The sequence below is a fragment of the Chlorocebus sabaeus genome, chromosome 10 (genome assembly GCF_047675955.1).
Source record: "Chlorocebus sabaeus isolate Y175 chromosome 10, mChlSab1.0.hap1, whole genome shotgun sequence".
Classification (NCBI taxonomy): domain Eukaryota; kingdom Metazoa; phylum Chordata; class Mammalia; order Primates; family Cercopithecidae; genus Chlorocebus; species Chlorocebus sabaeus.
In genome coordinates, this window is record NC_132913.1 from 14368062 (window position 1) to 14385477 (window position 17416).

Genomic DNA, 17416 nt, shown 5'->3' on the forward strand with positions numbered 1-17416 from the left:
CAGGCAGAAGAACGTGAAAACACTAGAATGGCTTAGCCTCCAAGCCTACATCTTTCTCCCATGCTGGATGCTTCCAGCCCTCAAATGTCGGACTCCATGGTCTTCAGCTTTGAGACTCAGACAGGCTTCCTTGCCCCTCATCTTGCAGATGGGCTATTGCGGGACCTTACCCTGTGACCATGTGAATTAATACTACTTAATAAACTCCCCTTTATCTATACATCTATCCTATTCATTCTGTCCCTCTAGAGAACCCTGACCAATACATGAACTTTTGGCATGGAGTGCAAAAAATGACAGACATTTCTTTCCAGGTAAGTCTATTTCTGTTTTTCCCAAGAACCAGCACAACGTCTACTCAGTTACTTCCTGGGTAAATAGTTGGAAATTTTGTTCCTCAGTTGAAAGAAACACTTTTTGCTTTCTCTAAATACATGAGAAGAACCCAGACCTCCCAGGCATGTGTTTCTTCTACATAATCACAGCTGGGCCTTGGTGATGGTTTGACTGAATCATGCACCTTGGATCTCCCCAGCAGGGAAAACTAATGCTGGCATGAACACCTGTGCATCTTTACAAGGCTGAAACACTCTCATTTACTCTACTGGGGGTGAACATTTTCAGACAAAATAAGAGACAACTGTGATCTGATAAAAAATATATATATATATATCAGTGTTCCAAATAGGGATGAAGTTAGCTAACCTTTTATTTTTCTTTCTATAATGAGCTACTTTCTCTTTTACAGACAGTTTTTTGTTGAATCTATGGCAACCTAAGTTTGCAAACCTCACTGTAAAATCCCATATGTTCCTGATTTCCTTGAAGATCAGGCTGTGTTCAAGTCCCCCACCACTGAGCTGTGAAAGTTTAAAAATGTCTTAGCTTATAAAATGTACTGATCTACCAAGGAGTGTTTCTTTCCTTTATAACTTATGAGAAGCTTTTTATTGGACTAGTGAGAAATAGAAAAACTCAAGGCGTTGGAAATAAAAACATTTCAGAGATCATTAAAGTGACTTCTAAAATAAGTTTTGAATAATTTTGACGAATTTGAATGCTGCAAATGTTTTAACTCAGAGACTAGTTAGAACAAAACATTTCAAATAACATAAGGCCAGGCACAGTGGTTCACACCTGTAATCCCAGCACTTTAGGAGGCTGAGGCAGGCTGATCACTTGAGACCAGGAGTTCAAGACTAGCCTGGACAACATGGTGAAACCCTGTTTTTACTAAAAGTACAAAAATTGGCCAGGCATGTTGGCATGTGCCTGTAGTTCCATAGTCCCAGCTATTCTGGGGGCTGAGGTGGCAGGATCCCTTGAACCCAGGAGGCAGAGGTTGCAGTGAGCTGAGATCGCACCACTGCATTCTAGATGTCTAGGTGACAGAGTGAGACTCTGTCTCAAAAAAAAAAAAAAAAAAAGAAAAAAGAAAAAAAAAATTCCAAATAATGTAAATGCAAATAAATGTCATCTAGAGTTTTTTGTTTTTGTTTTTTTTTTTTTTTTACAAAAGATTCCTTTAGTCCATTTTATTTCATTGATTGATTTTCTGTATACCACAGTGAAAATATTTCAACTTATTTTTATTTTGCTGATTTTCTTATTAGTACTATTACTTTCTCAATTACATTGCTAATTAAAATTTAATTTATTAATCAGCTTTTTGACCAAAATCAGTTGTTTCAATTCATCAATCCTGATGTATTCTTTTGTCATCATTAGTTCTATTTTCAATTTTCCTTGGTCAGGTAATAGTGTTTTTCTCTAGCAAATATTTTCTTAGCAATGTTTTCTTGGTGTTTCTTTGAGCAAATGTGAGAAATTTTGTGAGAAAGAGAAAAAGGGAGATAGATATGGGGAAAGACTGGCACAGTAAGAGAAAGAATTGTGGCAAAGAGAGAAAAGGGTAAGAATATAACAACAAATAGGTGTCAGAGAGACATCCACAAAGAGCCAGAAGGTGGAATATTGGCACTATCACATTTGGTGACGTGACTCAAATTCTTCTCTTGACTTAATCCAGCTCTAGCCATAAACATAGTGAGACTTGACCTATCTTCTCCTCTGAAGTGAATGTCTTTACTCCCAATACTGAGCATGGTCTAACCCTAGCTGTCTTTGCAGGTTTCAGGCCTGCAGACAGGCAGGTTGCCCCCTTCAGCTCTGCATTTATGCATCACCAAGATTCATCTTGTGTTTGGGTGTGACTGTGTTTTTATCACTATTTTTTTCCATTTTGACTGTCATTGTTTTTATTTGGTGGAGAGAAATATGGAACAATGACAGTGAACCTTCCAGCCATCCCGAGTATAAGTGAACATCATCGCATTTCAATGAATGAAGCAGCACAGATACAATGTGTGTCAGGCACTTCACTATCTCTGTCTTAGTCACCTGAATGTACTTCATTATATCCATGGAGGTTAGAATTGTTTAATACTCTTTAATCACCACTTTTTTGTGTATCTTGAACTCTGTTTCTTTGAACTGAATTTCAAAGTTCAGAGTTTTGAAAAGAAACTCTGTTTCTTTGAACTAGAATTGTTTAATACTCTTTAATCACCACTTTTTTGTGTATCTTGAACTCTGTTTCTTTTGTGTATCTTGAACTCTGTTTCTTCTCTACATGATTAGTATACATGTATACTTCTTCTCTTTCAATATTTTGAATTAAATTCATGCTCTTTCTATAAGCCTTGAGTATCAATAATAGCTATACAGCAGATAAATGGCTCTCTTAAGAAAAACTATTTCAGTCAATCTACAATTCAGTAGCATTGACTAAGTACCTGCAAAGTATTAGGCCCTCCAGTTGTTTATGAAGAGTTGAGAACCTTACAAATTATTTGGCACTTTAAATCACTTACAAATGCACCCTTTATTTGCCTGACAATGCTATTTATTGTCTCATAGAGGGATGATTTATACTGGCTTTCATTTTTACATTATTCACAAACTCTAGTTTGAGTGCCAATGTTACCCATCAGTGGCTAGAAATTGTAAATAGTACCCTTAGAGAAATATTCCTTTAATTAGAGTGATAGACTCTGGAAACGCTCCCATGTGTTGGCTTATAACCCTAGGATGTCCTTAAATGTTATCTTGTCACTAATTATCCAAAACCAAGCCATTATAGCCTATGCAAATCACCAAAAGATGGATGAGCTGGACCCTGAATGAACAGTGAAGTCAGCTACAGGTTGAGAGGCTGACCAATAAAACATGTGACTCCCAGGACATTAGGAAAAGAAAGACACTGTGATCCATGGCAAATCTTCTAAAGGGTTTATTGCACATGATACAGTTCTGAAGCTTAAGCCCTTTTGTCTGGTCAGCATAGTTGAGTAGAGAGAGCCAGAAGTTAGAATCAAACACGCAGGCTTGTATTTTGGTAGTAACTTTCATTCCTCAAATTCAACAATTATCTATTGTGTACCCACTGTGGGCTTTGCACAATGTGAGGCACTAGGGAGATAATTAAAACTTAGATTCTGCTATCATGAAGCTTAATTAAATAATAATAATCATTCTTAAGTTACAATTGTAATGAATGCTACACAGAAGTAGAGCATGTGGTAAATGCCTGTCATGAGAAAACCAATCAAGGTTAGGGGTAGAAGGTGAGAGAGGTTTAGGAAAGTTTACCAAAGGAAATAAAAATGGAAACTGACATATTAAAGACTCAGTTAAAGACAAGTTAAGTTAGGACAAAGTGAAAGGAATGTAGAGAGGTCTAGGCAGAAGAGCAGCATGTGGGATAGCTTTGTCAGGTGTGGTTGGCACACCCAGAACACACAAGGTCTGTGTGCCAGCTAAACTGATTATTTCTCACATAAAATGCCATGATAGTGACACTTTTCTAAGATCAACAGACTGGCATAAAATATAGCTAATAATTGAGTACTGTGCAGTTCAATACCACAGAGAGTAAACTTCAAATGTCTTATCACAAAAAGTGTTAAATATTTGAAGTGACGGGTATCTTCATTAGCTTAATTTAATAATTCCACTTTGTATTAAAAATGATAACACTGTAATCACAGCACTTTGGGAGGCCGAGACGGGCGAATCACTAGGTCAGGAGATCGAGACCATCCTGGCTAACACGGTGAAACCCTGTCTCTACTAAAAAAAATACAAAAAACTAGCCAGGCGAGGTGGCGGGTACTTGTAGTCCCAGCTACTCAGGAGGCTGAGGCAGGAGAATGACCTAAACCCGGGAGGTGGAGCTTGCAGTGAGCTGAGATCCGGCCACTGCACTCCAGCTGGGGTGACAGAGTGAGACTCCATCTCAAAAAAAAAAAAAAATTATAACAACGCTTTCTACCCCATTAATATATACAACCACAATTTATCAATATATAACAAAAATTAATATATGTATTTTGTTTAAAACGGAAAGGGCTAATTTTATATAATACCTAGTGTCTGCAAACACACAAACACACACAGGGAGAGATTGCAAAATGCGATCAGTTTTGAAACATGAAACTGAATTTTGTGTGAATTATAGAATCTTAGAACTAGAAACAATCCTGAACAACATTTTCTTTTTAGATTAGGTCAATAAGATTAGAGCTTGTTATTTACCCAAGATTACAAAGTTGCTTAGAGGCAAAGCTAATAATGCATTTTCTGATATTGAATTAATTGATCTGTCTTCTATACACTGAGTTTTAAGCTGGATTTTTTGTTTATATCACATACTACTCAAGATTACATACCAAATGTTGAAGTCGAAATTTGAACCCAGGTTGACCTGATAGCAAAATCTATGTACTTTATACCAAATCATAGTGATAATAAATGAAAGAATAAAATTGTAAAGATGCATGTGTGAATGAATATATGAAGCTACACAGCAGTATTATGAATGAGACAATGTTTTTATTGAACACAGGATAATAGTTTTGAGAACACTTTTGTTATTCAGGATTTTTGCTTTTTTTTTTTCAACAGAATGGGGCTCTGGCTATGTAAGATAAAAAGGAGATTTGTCGTAAGAAGCTAATATTGGTGGGAGGCTTGGAAAATAAGGATCTAGGGATTCTAGAGCTTGGCAACAAAAGCAGTTGAGCCAGGATTTCACTGCTGCTTCCGTGTCTGACTCCGCAGCAGTAGAAAATACATTTCAGCCATCAACTCACCTCTGTGGTGCGTGCTCTCAATTCAAAGGCCTTGAAGCAAATGTCTAGTCGGCTGGTTAAGCAAGGATCAAATGCTTCTTGGTCTGGCAGTGGAGAGATCAGAAATACCCATCTTCGATTTCTATTGTGGGAGGTGAGACAATATATCCCACTAATACTACAAACAATGGGGACTTTCTGTAAAATAAGAAGGAATATTGGGTATTTGGTAACTAAAATAATACATATTTCACTACAACACTTTTGCGGAATATTGATGAAAGTAGGAAGCAAAGTAAAACATAAGCTTAAGTCAATGATTACTTTAAATGTGCCTTAGAAGACTGTTCATTGACACTATGAGAAAGAAGATTAATTCTAAGCAATTAGCTTAAAGCAGAGAGAAGATAAGCCAACATCAATAACATTTGTGATTCTAAAGATATATCAAAAATGAAAGCCAAGAACTAAATACAGTTGGCCCTCCATATCGACTGGTTCAACATCCATGGATTCAACCAAATGTAGATCAAAACTCTATGAAAACAATAAAAATAACAATATAAAATTAATACAAATAAAAATAATGTAGTCTGACAACTATTTACATATCGTATACATTGTACTAGGTATTATAAGTAATCTAGAAATGGTTTCAGGTATATGTGAAGATGTGCAAAAGTTATATGCAAATACTATGCCATCTTATTTAAGGAACTTGAAAGTAACCGAATTTTGTTATCTGCAGGGATCCTGGAATCAATCCCTGACAAACACAGAGGGATGACTGGATGCAAATATTATTTTATATTTGAAAGATAGCAGTTTAAATATCCATCAGCTTGCCCATTACATGAGAGTACAGAAGTGTTAGTGAGGAATTGAAGAAGGAAAACCAAAGGCTTCATATATCATAATAATATATATATTTTTCGAATTATAGCTGTATTTCAGAGGCAGTAAAAATTACTACAAAGCACCCAAATTAAATTATTCATGTTGTAGGGATGAAGTAACAAAAAATCCATGACATTTTTCAGCAGAAACACTTCAAGAAACACAGACAGACAGACAGACACACACACACACACACACACAGAGAGAGAGAGAGAGAGAGAGAGAGAGAGATACATACTCCAGACATGTATTTATTTTAAAAAAAAGATTTGTAATAGTTGGCCAGAATAAGAGCTATATTACTCGTGGGTCTCATCTTTCCCTCTTTCTATATCCTCTATTACTACCCACAGCAAGAAGCTAGTTTATTCAATTCTTTACATCTCAATGACGTACTTTGACAAAGAGGTCTCAAGATTCCACTATACTAAAAGCATTTTCATCCTCTCAGAGGATTTGAATAAATGCTAAAGGTTATGGGTGTTTTCAGCATGTGAATTTCTAGAGGGAAATGTTTCAGTCAAGAATTCAGGCATTCTGTCTACTATCTGAGCTTTCTCCATGCCTCAAGTGTTCGTCAATGCTACAGAATTTCCTGAATGACACAGTCTTTCCTCACCAAGACTGTAACAGCCTAATAAAGAACGAGGCATAGACCACTAAATAAACCTTATGAATAATAGTTCTTACACATTGACGTCTTAACATGGTACAGGTGAGTACCTTACAAAAACTTACTCATTTAATCTTTACAAAGACCCTATAAAATACATACTATTATTCCAAGTTTCTATGAAGAAGAAAAAGAGACTCAGGGAAGTTAACTACATGTCTCAATATTATGCAGCTTCCAAGTGGTGAATTTAAGCACAGGTCCTTTAAGGCTCAAGTCCATTGTCTTAACCACTTCATCTTAGACCTCCAAACTATGATGTACCTTTTTTCTACCTTTCCCCATCAACCAAGCACCTTCTCATCAGATTCATTTTATGCCTCTTTTACTGGTGTTTCAACATTTCAACTTTACAGTTTGGCTGAAAATTAAATAGAGTAGAGGCTTTGTATGTAGGTGTATTTGAAAAGCACTTTCATTAGCTACAGAGACTTTAGCCCTGTATCCTTGGAATTAGGCAGGGTTAGGAATTAAAAAATGAAGTTTACTAAAGAATAGTAACCAAAAGTGTTAGGTTGTTTGAGATCCCTTTCAGAGTCTCTGTTCTTTGAATCATGCCCTGATTATTTTCTCTGATGTGTACATGCTCATCTGTAGGTTAGCCATAACTCTCTCAGCCCCACCCTCATCAGCAGCTCTTTATTAAATACTTCAGTGTTACTCAGGATGCATGTAAATGCTATGTAATTTTAAATATCTGTGATTATGTATTCCTTGTAGAATCAAATAAGAACTATGAAAGCCACTCTCCTCTTATGATCAAATTAACTTAGTCACATAAAAGTAGGAAACATGTCAAAAATAACCATTTCAGGCCTCTGGAAATCAAGCAAACAGAAACAACTAATGGAGAAGCATTTCTTCATAAGAAACCCACTGGAAGCCTAATAAGGGCAGTGGGATCTGTGGCCTTCCTTCCTGGGAATGCTTTCCTCCTCGTTGCCTATTTCAGGTGAAGTGACAACTCAAAACCAGTAGGCATGTTGCCAGAGTGGGCTGACTTTTTTGAACAGGAAATATAAAACCATATTCATATTATTAAAGTAGCAATTTTTGGAGGAAATGAACAGGAAAGCTTGTGCCTCTGTTAGGTTATGGTTACAGAGCTGTGAACAACCCATAGAGTGAGTGGGGAGAACCTAGAAATGAGAGACATAGAAGGGTCTGATAAGCTCTTAATACCCCCCTGAGAGACGGGATAAATAAACATACATGCAAGGGAAGCCAACTTGAGCCCAGCAGAAAGGAGAAGTCAGGGTGTATTTGAGAACTGGCTGAATTTTGAATGTGTTCCTCAGAGAAAGCCTTTCAGCAAAAGGTGGAAACCTTATGGAATCAATGTGTTCGAGCACAACTGCCCAAATCATTGACTGATCACAGAGCCATGAAAGACACAGAGTGACCCCTAGGGTAGCCAGGTTAAAAAATAAAAATGAGGGCAAGATAAGCTGAACAAACACATCTGTGGCCATACACCATGGGAACTGAAATCCAGGGAAGTCATTAAAAAAACAAACATATAAACAACAACAGGAAAAGCATACACATCTTAAGGGGGAAATGAGAGTTGAATTGCTATAGTATCTGAAATGTCTGATTTTGATAACCAGTTTATATAGGAAACTCAACTCAATAGCAAAAACAAAAACAAAAAATTCAATTAAAAACAAGCAATAGATCTGAATAGACATTTCTCAAAGAATATATACAAATGACCAACAGATGCATGAAAAAGACTCAACATCACAAGGTAACATAGGGGAGTGAAAATCAAATCCATTTTAATGCAATGAGATACCATCTCACTCCAGTTAAAATGAGTTTTATCAAAAAGATGAAAAATACTGGATGTTGGAGAAAATGCAGAGAAAAAAATGCTCATACACTGTGTGGGGGAATGTAAATTAGTACACTGTGAAAAAAAGTATGGAATTTCCTCAAAAATTAAATATAGAACTACTGCTGGTTAATTATAAAAGAAAATCAGTATATCAAAGAGCTATTTACACACCCATGTTTATGACAGCACCGTTTACAATAGACAAACTATGGAAATCACTCAAAGTGTTCACCAATGGATGAATGAATAAATTAAATTTAGTACATGTGCACAGTGGAATATTTTTTAGTCATTAAAGAGAACGAAGTCCTGTCATTTGTAAAATCATGGATGAAACTGGAGGCCAGGCACAGTGGTTTAAGTCAGTAATCCCAGCACTTTGGGAGGCCGAGGTGGGCGGATCACGAAGTCAGGAGATAGAGACCATCCTGGCAAACATGGTGAAACTCCTTCTCTACCAAAAATACAAAAAAATTAGCCAGGCGTGGTGGCGGGCGCCTGTAGTCCCAGCTACTCAGGAGGCTGAGGCAGGAGAATGGTGTGAACCTGGGAAGCAGAGCTTGCAGTGAGCCGAGATTGCGCCACTGCACTCCAGCCTGGGCAGTAGAGTGAGACTCCATCAAGAAAGAAAAGAAAAGAAAAGAAAAAGAAAGAAACTGGAGGACAGTATGTTAAATGAAATAAGCCAGGTACAGAAAGACAAATAGTGCATGTTCTCACTCACAAGTGGAAGTTAATAGAAAATTGATCTCATGGAGATAGAGAGTAGAGTAACAGTTACTAGAAGCTGGAAAGGGTAGTGCAGAGTGCAGGGGGTGGGGACGGGGGTGGTGGGAATAGAGAGGGGTTAGTTAATGGGTAAAAAATACACATTTAGGTAAGAGGAATAAGATCTAGCATTCAGTAGCACAATAGAGTGACTATGATTAGCAATAATTTATTGTATATTTCAAAAGAACGAAAAGAACGGAATTGGAATGTTCCTAACACAAAGAAACAATAAATGTTTAAGAGGATGGGTATCCCAATTACCCAGATTTGATTATTGCACATTGTACATTTATACCAAAATATTACATGTACCTCATAAATATGTGCAAGTAGCATGTATTCATAAAAATTTTAAAAAATGTATGGTTTTGAACAAAATGTCCATCCTGTGCCAATACCTTAATTGCAGCCTAATAAGAAACTGTGATGCAGAGATCCCAGCTTAGCTTTACCTGGATTTCTGACCCATGGAAACTCTGAGATAATAAACAGATATTATTTTAATCTAGTAAGATTTTGGGTAAATTGTTACATAAAAGGAGGTAACAAAAACAGAACTTTCCTTTTATCATCAACTTTTCTCTTCCAGGCCAGGCACGGTTGACTTGCACCTGTAATCCCCGCACTTTTGGAGACCTAGGCAGGTAGATAACTTGAGCTCAGGAGTTTGAGACCAGCCTGGGCAACATGCTGAAACCCTGTCCCTACAAAAAAAAAATGCCAAAAAATTAGCCAGGCATGCTGGCACATGCCTGTGGTCCCAGATCCCTGGGGAGGTGAAGTGAGAGGATCACTTGAGCCCAGGAGGTCAAGGCTGCAGTGAGCCGTGATCATGCTACTGCACTCCAGCTTGGGCGATCCTGTCTCAGAAAAAAAAAAAAAAAAATCTTATCCAATATCCCTTAGGGTTTGTACCTCCAGTACATCTCTAAAGGATCTCTCTCTCTCTTTCCCTTCACCTTTCCTCCTGCTATAGTCCTGTTTATGTTTATGTTTAATGTCTACTTTTAAAATACATACTAAAGACAAATTTCCAAGCAACAGAAAATAGACACAGGTAGAGACTTTTTGAATTAAACCATGATATCTGATTTTCCTACATATTTCTACCATTTCCAGCTGTCCAGAGAGCAATTAAGTTATACTGGATCACAATTTGCATGGTATGTTGACGGACTTAATAACTTACATCTATTGCTTCCAAAGAGATTGTTTTCTTTTGTCTTAATTTTTAAAATTTATCCATATTAGTAACTTTCTCCAGTGTACATTTTCTCATTATTCTATTTTCCTTCTTTATGAATTTTAATTTTATAATATTTTTCTTTCTTTACTTTTATTTTAATACCATAACTGAAACTGATGTGATTGTCTAATACAAAAAAAATTGGAGGGATGGATGCGTCTCAGTAAAGAAAAATGAAAGTCACACATATTGAAATAGATTAGTATTAGTAAATTACCTTTATTCCTTTCCACCCCTGTCTTCCATTTCTCTGAATATCAAATAAAGATAGATCCATAGTCATAGGCCAAGCTTGATACTGTCCTATGTTTCTCTGAGATTGAAGAGATGGGCCCTTCTTATGTAACTATAATCTATTTTATCGGAAGTAAATCAATAAAAGGAGTTAAAATATTGTCAATGCTATACTCTAAACTTCCAATGCTTCTTTACAATACAAGGGTCTAAAACATTGTTTGTTATACTCAAAGTGGTAATGTGTGTGTGTGTGTGTATATATATATATCTATATTTATTAGAGATACAATCTTACTCCGTCACCCAGGCTGAAATGCAGAGGCGTTATCATGGTTCACTGCAGCCTTGACGTCCTGGAATCAAGCAATCCTCCCCTCTCAGCCTCACCAGTAGCTGGGACTATAGGCATGCACCACCACACCTGGCTATTATTTTTACATTTTTAGTAGAGGTGAGGTCTCACAGCATTGACCAGGCTCGTCTTGAACTCCTAGTCTGAAGCAATCTTCCTGCCTCGGCCTCCGAGAGTGTTGATATTACAAGTGTAAGCCACTGCACCTGACCTGAAGGATAGATTTATTTTAAAATCTGTCACTAACCAATGCTTTTAAAAATACAGTAAAATAAATTACTAGAAAAACAAAGTAGTAAAAAAGACCAAAAAATGTAAGATCAATGTTAATTTTCACTCTAAGAATCACTAGATTTTATCAAATAGCTATGAAAGTTTCTAAACACTCTATTTCCATACTTAACAGTCTGGAAGTAAACGTTTCAGAGGATGGCACAAGGTCACAGACTACATTTTCAGTAGATTTGGTCTAAAAGATCACTTCTAATTTTGAGGACAGAGACTTTTAGTATAGCTCTTTAAGAATAGTTATTTGAAGTGTTATAGCTCTTTTAGAATTGTCTAACAGGCTTTCTGGTTTTGTCAGAAAGGCCCTAAAAATAAAATTTTTAAAGAAAGAAAAAATAATAATTAATAATAATAATAAAAGAATGGTTATTTGAACTCCGTTGGTCATCAAGGTTTGTGTTGCATATGGGTAGAGATGGCCACAGGATGTAATATCGCAAGCACCAAGAGTATCGTCCTTGGCTCATTCTAAAACTCCCTAACTTGAACAATGTCAAGAGTTTCCTCCTTTCTTACTTCAACAATTTTCTCCTCTCAAAGGGTGAAAATGTAAGAGAGATTTGAGCATGGTTAAAAGATCTGAAAGAAAATCTTACCTGGGAGGAAGTAGAGTTAGCGGGACTGTGCTGAGTAGGAATGTGATGATTTAGGCAGGTGGGGCGAAAGATGGAGAGTAATTATATCCCAGGAACCAGAGTTTAAAAAAAAAAATTATAAAGAAGTCTCCTTGGGGTCATGGTAATTTCTCCATTCCCCTGACCTGGCACGGGGCTTCTTCAGCAGACTTTATTTTACCTGCCTCTAGCCTTACAGGAGGCTTATCAAGGTGATAAGGTGCTGTTGCTTTATGAGTGAACTCTTATGCCCTGTAACTTAGTTTAACAATAATCACTATCATCCACTGAATTTGTGTAATAATGGCTTTCTTCCAAACCTGCAAATACACACTTCTAATTGCTTGACGATAACGTATTTTAAAAAAAATGATGGAATTTTGGAAGGCTTACAAATCAAATGGAAATGAGAAAGTTCTGCGTAGACGTGATTTATTTTTCAGCACTCTCTCATGTGCTTTTTAGATACAGTCGGTTCCTAACACATTTCTGAACAGTGTCTTTGTTGTATATAAACTCCCATTTAACCAGAGAAATGGAGAGTTAATGGTTTTCTTTATCAATTCTAGAACTGGATTATATTGCAAAAATAAATTTAGGTGTATATATGCAAAAATCTGTAAATCACACAGAAACAAGTGCTTGCTGAAGTATGAAAGCTATTATAGTTTTCCTCAGAAGCATAGTGCTTAGTCTATAAAAACTTCTTTGTAAACTTAATGACAGTCTAGTTCTCCCTGGTAGTTTTGTGCAATACTTTAAGGTTCCGTCAAGTTATGTTCTGTGATTCAATAAACAAACACTTAAGTGCAATGAGAAAAAAAAAAAAGAAAGCAACAGTGACTTCGCTTTAATATGGGATCGTGTGATGTCACAGCCCAAGCAACACAGAAATTTAGGATTTAGAAGTTTAAACTACGAAAAACAAACAAACAAAAAATAATAAATACAAGCATTGATGGAATTAAGTTACTATTTAATTTAGAAAACATGGTAACTGTCTTTTTTATTTTATTTTTAAAAATATTCCTTTAGGGGCCAGGCGTGGTGGCTCATGCCTATAATCCTAGCACTTTTGGAGGCTGAGGTGGGAGAATCACGAGGTCAAGAGATTGAGACCATCCTGACTAACATGGTGAAACCCCATCTCTACTAAGGCTGAGGCAGGAGAATGGCATTAATCCAGGAGGCAGAGCTTGCAGTGAGCCAAGATCATGCCACTGCACTCCAGCCTGGGTGACAGAGCGAGACCCCATCTGAAAAAAAAAAAAAAATCTTTTAATATCTATTATAAGTAAAACCTGTTGATAGAATGTATATTATATTGAGTCTATGCCGCCTATTCCTTTGTTGGAATCCTACCTAAAGATTAAAAAGTGAGAGGGAAGAAATGTGCCTGTATTTAGCATAAATCATGTAGGGTGGATGTCCTTAAAGTGAAACCTAACACAGTTCAAATACACATGAGGTACTTAGTAAAACATATTGAATAAATGTCTTAGTATGTTCTGGCTGCTATAACATAATAACCATAATTGGGTGTCTTGTTAATAATAGAAATTTATTTCTCACAATCTGTAGGCTGAGGAATCCAAGATCAAGGCATCAGCAAATTTGGTGTCTGGCGAGGGCAACTTTTTGGATCATAGATGGTGCTTTCACTATGTCCTCAAATATTGAAAGGAGCCAAGAAGGTCTCTAGTGGCCTGTTTTATAAGGAGAGTCATAAGTCATCCCATTCATGACAGCTCCAGCCTCATGAATTAGTCACCTCCCAAAGGTTCTACCACTGAATGCCATCAAGTTGGTGGTTAGGATTGCAACACATAAATTTGAAGAGGATAGAAATGTTCAGATATTCAGACCATGGCATTCTACCCCCTGATCCCACCAAATTCATGTCCTTCTGTGTCTGGAATTGGTTCCTTCCGGTGGCTTCTTGGTCTCACTGACTTCAAGAATGAAGCCGGGACCCTCGTAGTGAGTGTTACAGTTCTTAAACATGGTGTGTCCGGAGTTTGTTCCTTCAGATGTTCAGATGTGTCTGGATTTTCTTCCTTCTGGTGGGTTTGTGGTGTTGCTGACCTAAGGAGTGAAACTGCAGACCTTCGCAATGAGTGTTACAGCTCTTAAAAGTGGCCTCTCTGGAGTTGTTGTTCATTCCTCCTGGTGGGTTCGTAGTCTCACTGACTTCAGGAGTGAAGCTGCAGACCTTACAGCTCAGAAAGGTAGTACAGACCCAAAGAGTGAATAGCAGCAAGATTTATTGCAAAGAGTGAAAGAAGAAAGCTTCCACAGCATGAAAGGGGACCCCGGAGGGTTTCTGCTGCTGGCTCAGGGTGGCCAGCTTTTATTCCCTTCTTTGGCCCCACCCACATCCTGCTGATTGGTCCATTTTACAGAGTACTGATTGGCCCATTTTACAGAGTGCTGATTGGTGTGTTTACAAACCTTTAGCTAGACCCAGAGCACTGATTGGTGCATTTACAATCCTTTAGCTAGACAGAAAAGTTCTTCAAGTCCCCACCCGACCCAGAATCCCAGCAAACTTCACCTCTCACTTCTCGCCTGCGAACAACATTTATTCCATCTCAATGGTGCCAGCAATGCTAATTCACTCTTGCATACACTCAAAAGTCTAAAGTCCAAAGTCTCATTTAAATATCATCTTAGCCAGGCACAGTGACTCACACCTATAATCCCAGCACTTTGGGAGGCTGAGGCGGGTGAACCATGAGGTGAGGAGTTCGAGACCAGCCTGACCAACATGGTGAAACACCATCTCTTCTAAAAATACAAAAATTAGCCAGGGGTGGTGGCACATGCCTGTAATCCCAGCTACTCAGGAGGTTGAGGCAGGAGAACTGCTTGAACCTGAGAAGCAGAAGTTGCAGTGAGCCAAGATATCACCACTGCACTCCAGCCTGGGTGACAGAGTGAGACTCCGTCACATAAAAAATAAATAAATAAAATAAATAAATATAATTGTAATCTGGTATAAATGAGTGCCACAGCTCAGAAATCAATACTGAAAATATGTGGTTTTGACATGGTGAACAGAAGAAGCCTCAAGGTCTCTCTGACCTTCCCCTACATCCACACCATTTCTCTCAAAGGGGTTGAATTCCCTTTATCTGCCTAAGATACAAACCCACCATAAAGAAAAATTGTTATTTCTTTACCTAACTGTTATCTCATTATATATTGCAGTAAAAAAGATCAAGATGTGACCACACCTAAGCAGACATTTTTAGGAGTTATAATGACTCTCTCTGAGGACTAAACTTTGATTTTTTCATCTTGCCCAAATTCCTAAGGGGTCTGGGGACCTACAAATCATAAATGCTCATCAGATGAGTTTTATTTAACCCTATATATCATGATATACTTTCCAACCTGACTCTGGCATAACATTTATGAGACAAAGTAGAAAATAAAAATATTTTACCCCAAAACATGTTTATTTGCCATATTTTGAAATGGCCCTGCAAAGCTGTTCTTTGTGGGGGGGAAATTTACATCTGTAAAGAATCTCCATTAACATAACTAGATTTTTTCTTTCAGACCCTCCCAATCCTAAAGAGGTAAGATCTGAATAGGAAACATCTGTCACCTATCTTCTCTAAGGGCAGCCACTATAAGACTTCAAAAGAACCGTGTCTCTACAATCTTTACCTTAACCTGAACATTCTCATTCTATTGATCCCAGGTCTTTAGACAAAATCAACCAATTGTCAACCAGAAAATATTTAAATTCACCTGTAGCCTGAAAGCCCCTCCAGTTTGAGTTGTTCTGCCTTTCTAAATCAATATATTTCTTAAATGTATTTGATTGATGTATTTCTTAATCAATGTATTTCTTAAATGTATTTGATTGATGTCTCATGCCTCTCTAAAAGGTATGAAACTAACCTGTGCCCCGACCACCTTGGGCACATGTTCTCAGGACTTCCTGAGGGCTGTATCACAGGCCATGGTCACTCATATTTGGCTCAGAATAAATCTCTTCACATATTTTAGAGTTCAACTCTTTTCATTGACATCTCCAAGGAGCATTTACATTTCTAAGAAACTATTTACAGGTTAATCTCTGTTCCAGGATTCAATCATTCTCCCTAGCAATCATTTATTGCCCCTCAATAGAATTTCTCTTTTTCCCATTCCCATAACCTGTTCTAGCAGAATCCAAGCCCCCATTATTTCTGTGACCTTGAAATGGTATACAGTCTTCTGTAACTCATTGGTGTCATGTGTTCCCATGTGAAGGGGCCACCAAACAGGCTTTGTGTGAACAATAAAGCTTTTTAATCATCTGGGTGCAGGTGGGCTGAGTCTGAAAAAAGCCAGCAGAGGGAGGCTGGTGTGGCATAGAAACCTCGAGTAGGAGAGGTAAAGCTGAAGGGAGATTTTGTGGTAAGCGGCAATATTGTGGGGTTGTTAGAAGAAGCGTTTGCCATATAGAATGATTGGTGATGGCCTGGATGTGGTTTTTGTATGAATTGAGAAACTAAATGGAAGACACAAGGTCTGAATAAGAGAAGGAGAAAAACAGGTGTTAAAGGACTTAGAATTGGGAGGACCCAGGACGTCTTATTAGAGAGTGCCCAAGGGGGTTCAGCGTGATTATTTGCTTGGTTGGTGCGTTTTTGGGCTCTATCCTTGAGGGTTTTTTTTTTTTTATGTTGTCATATACCAGGCCAGATTGATTTAGATAAAAACACCACTCTTCATTAAAAAATATACAGAGTCCTCCTTTGTCAGCACTGAGTAAGTCGAGGCCTATTCCTGTCTTCTTACATTAATAAGAAAAATAAAGTAAAATAGTGGTGAAGTGTTGGTGTCATGAGGGGAACAGGAAGCTGTTCTGTCCTATTTGCAAATTGAATTTTGGGAGTAAGGAAAACTATTGTGCATGTGCCTGTCCAATTAGCAGGTAGACACATGTAGAGGGAGGAGCCACAGAGGAAGAAGAGACCTTTTGTAAGGCAAAACTGGAAATGTAAAATGGAAAGATGAGAAGAAGAAAAACTGGCCATGAAGGACAGAAGTAGAAATACTGGCTGCTTTTTCAGCTGTCTTATCAGCATAATTGTTGCCTTGAGCAATGGGATCTGAGGCCCCTTGATGACCTTTGCAGTGAATGACTCCAGCTTTTTTGGAAGTAAAATGGCTTTAGGAAGAGTTTTTATTAAGGAGGTATTAATGATGGAGGACCCTTGTGTAGTGAGGAAATTTTTTCTGCCCATATAACAGCATGGTGGTGCAGGATATGGAAGATATATTTAGAGTCAGTAGGAATATTGATGCATAGTCCCTTTGCAGGAATGAGGGCTCTAGTTACGCCAATAGGTTCAGCTTGCTGAGAG

The 17416-nt window shown here is 37.6% G+C and overlaps 1 non-coding gene across 1 annotated transcript; it reads left to right on the forward strand.

The window, feature by feature from the left end:
* The first annotated feature begins 11683 nt into the window (after window positions 1–11683).
* On the forward strand, window positions 11684–11744 carry LOC119620599 (U7 small nuclear RNA). Its single transcript, XR_005237089.1, has one exon. It is a non-coding gene; the product is annotated as a U7 small nuclear RNA (small nuclear RNA).
* The last annotated feature ends 5672 nt before the right edge of the window (window positions 11745–17416 follow it).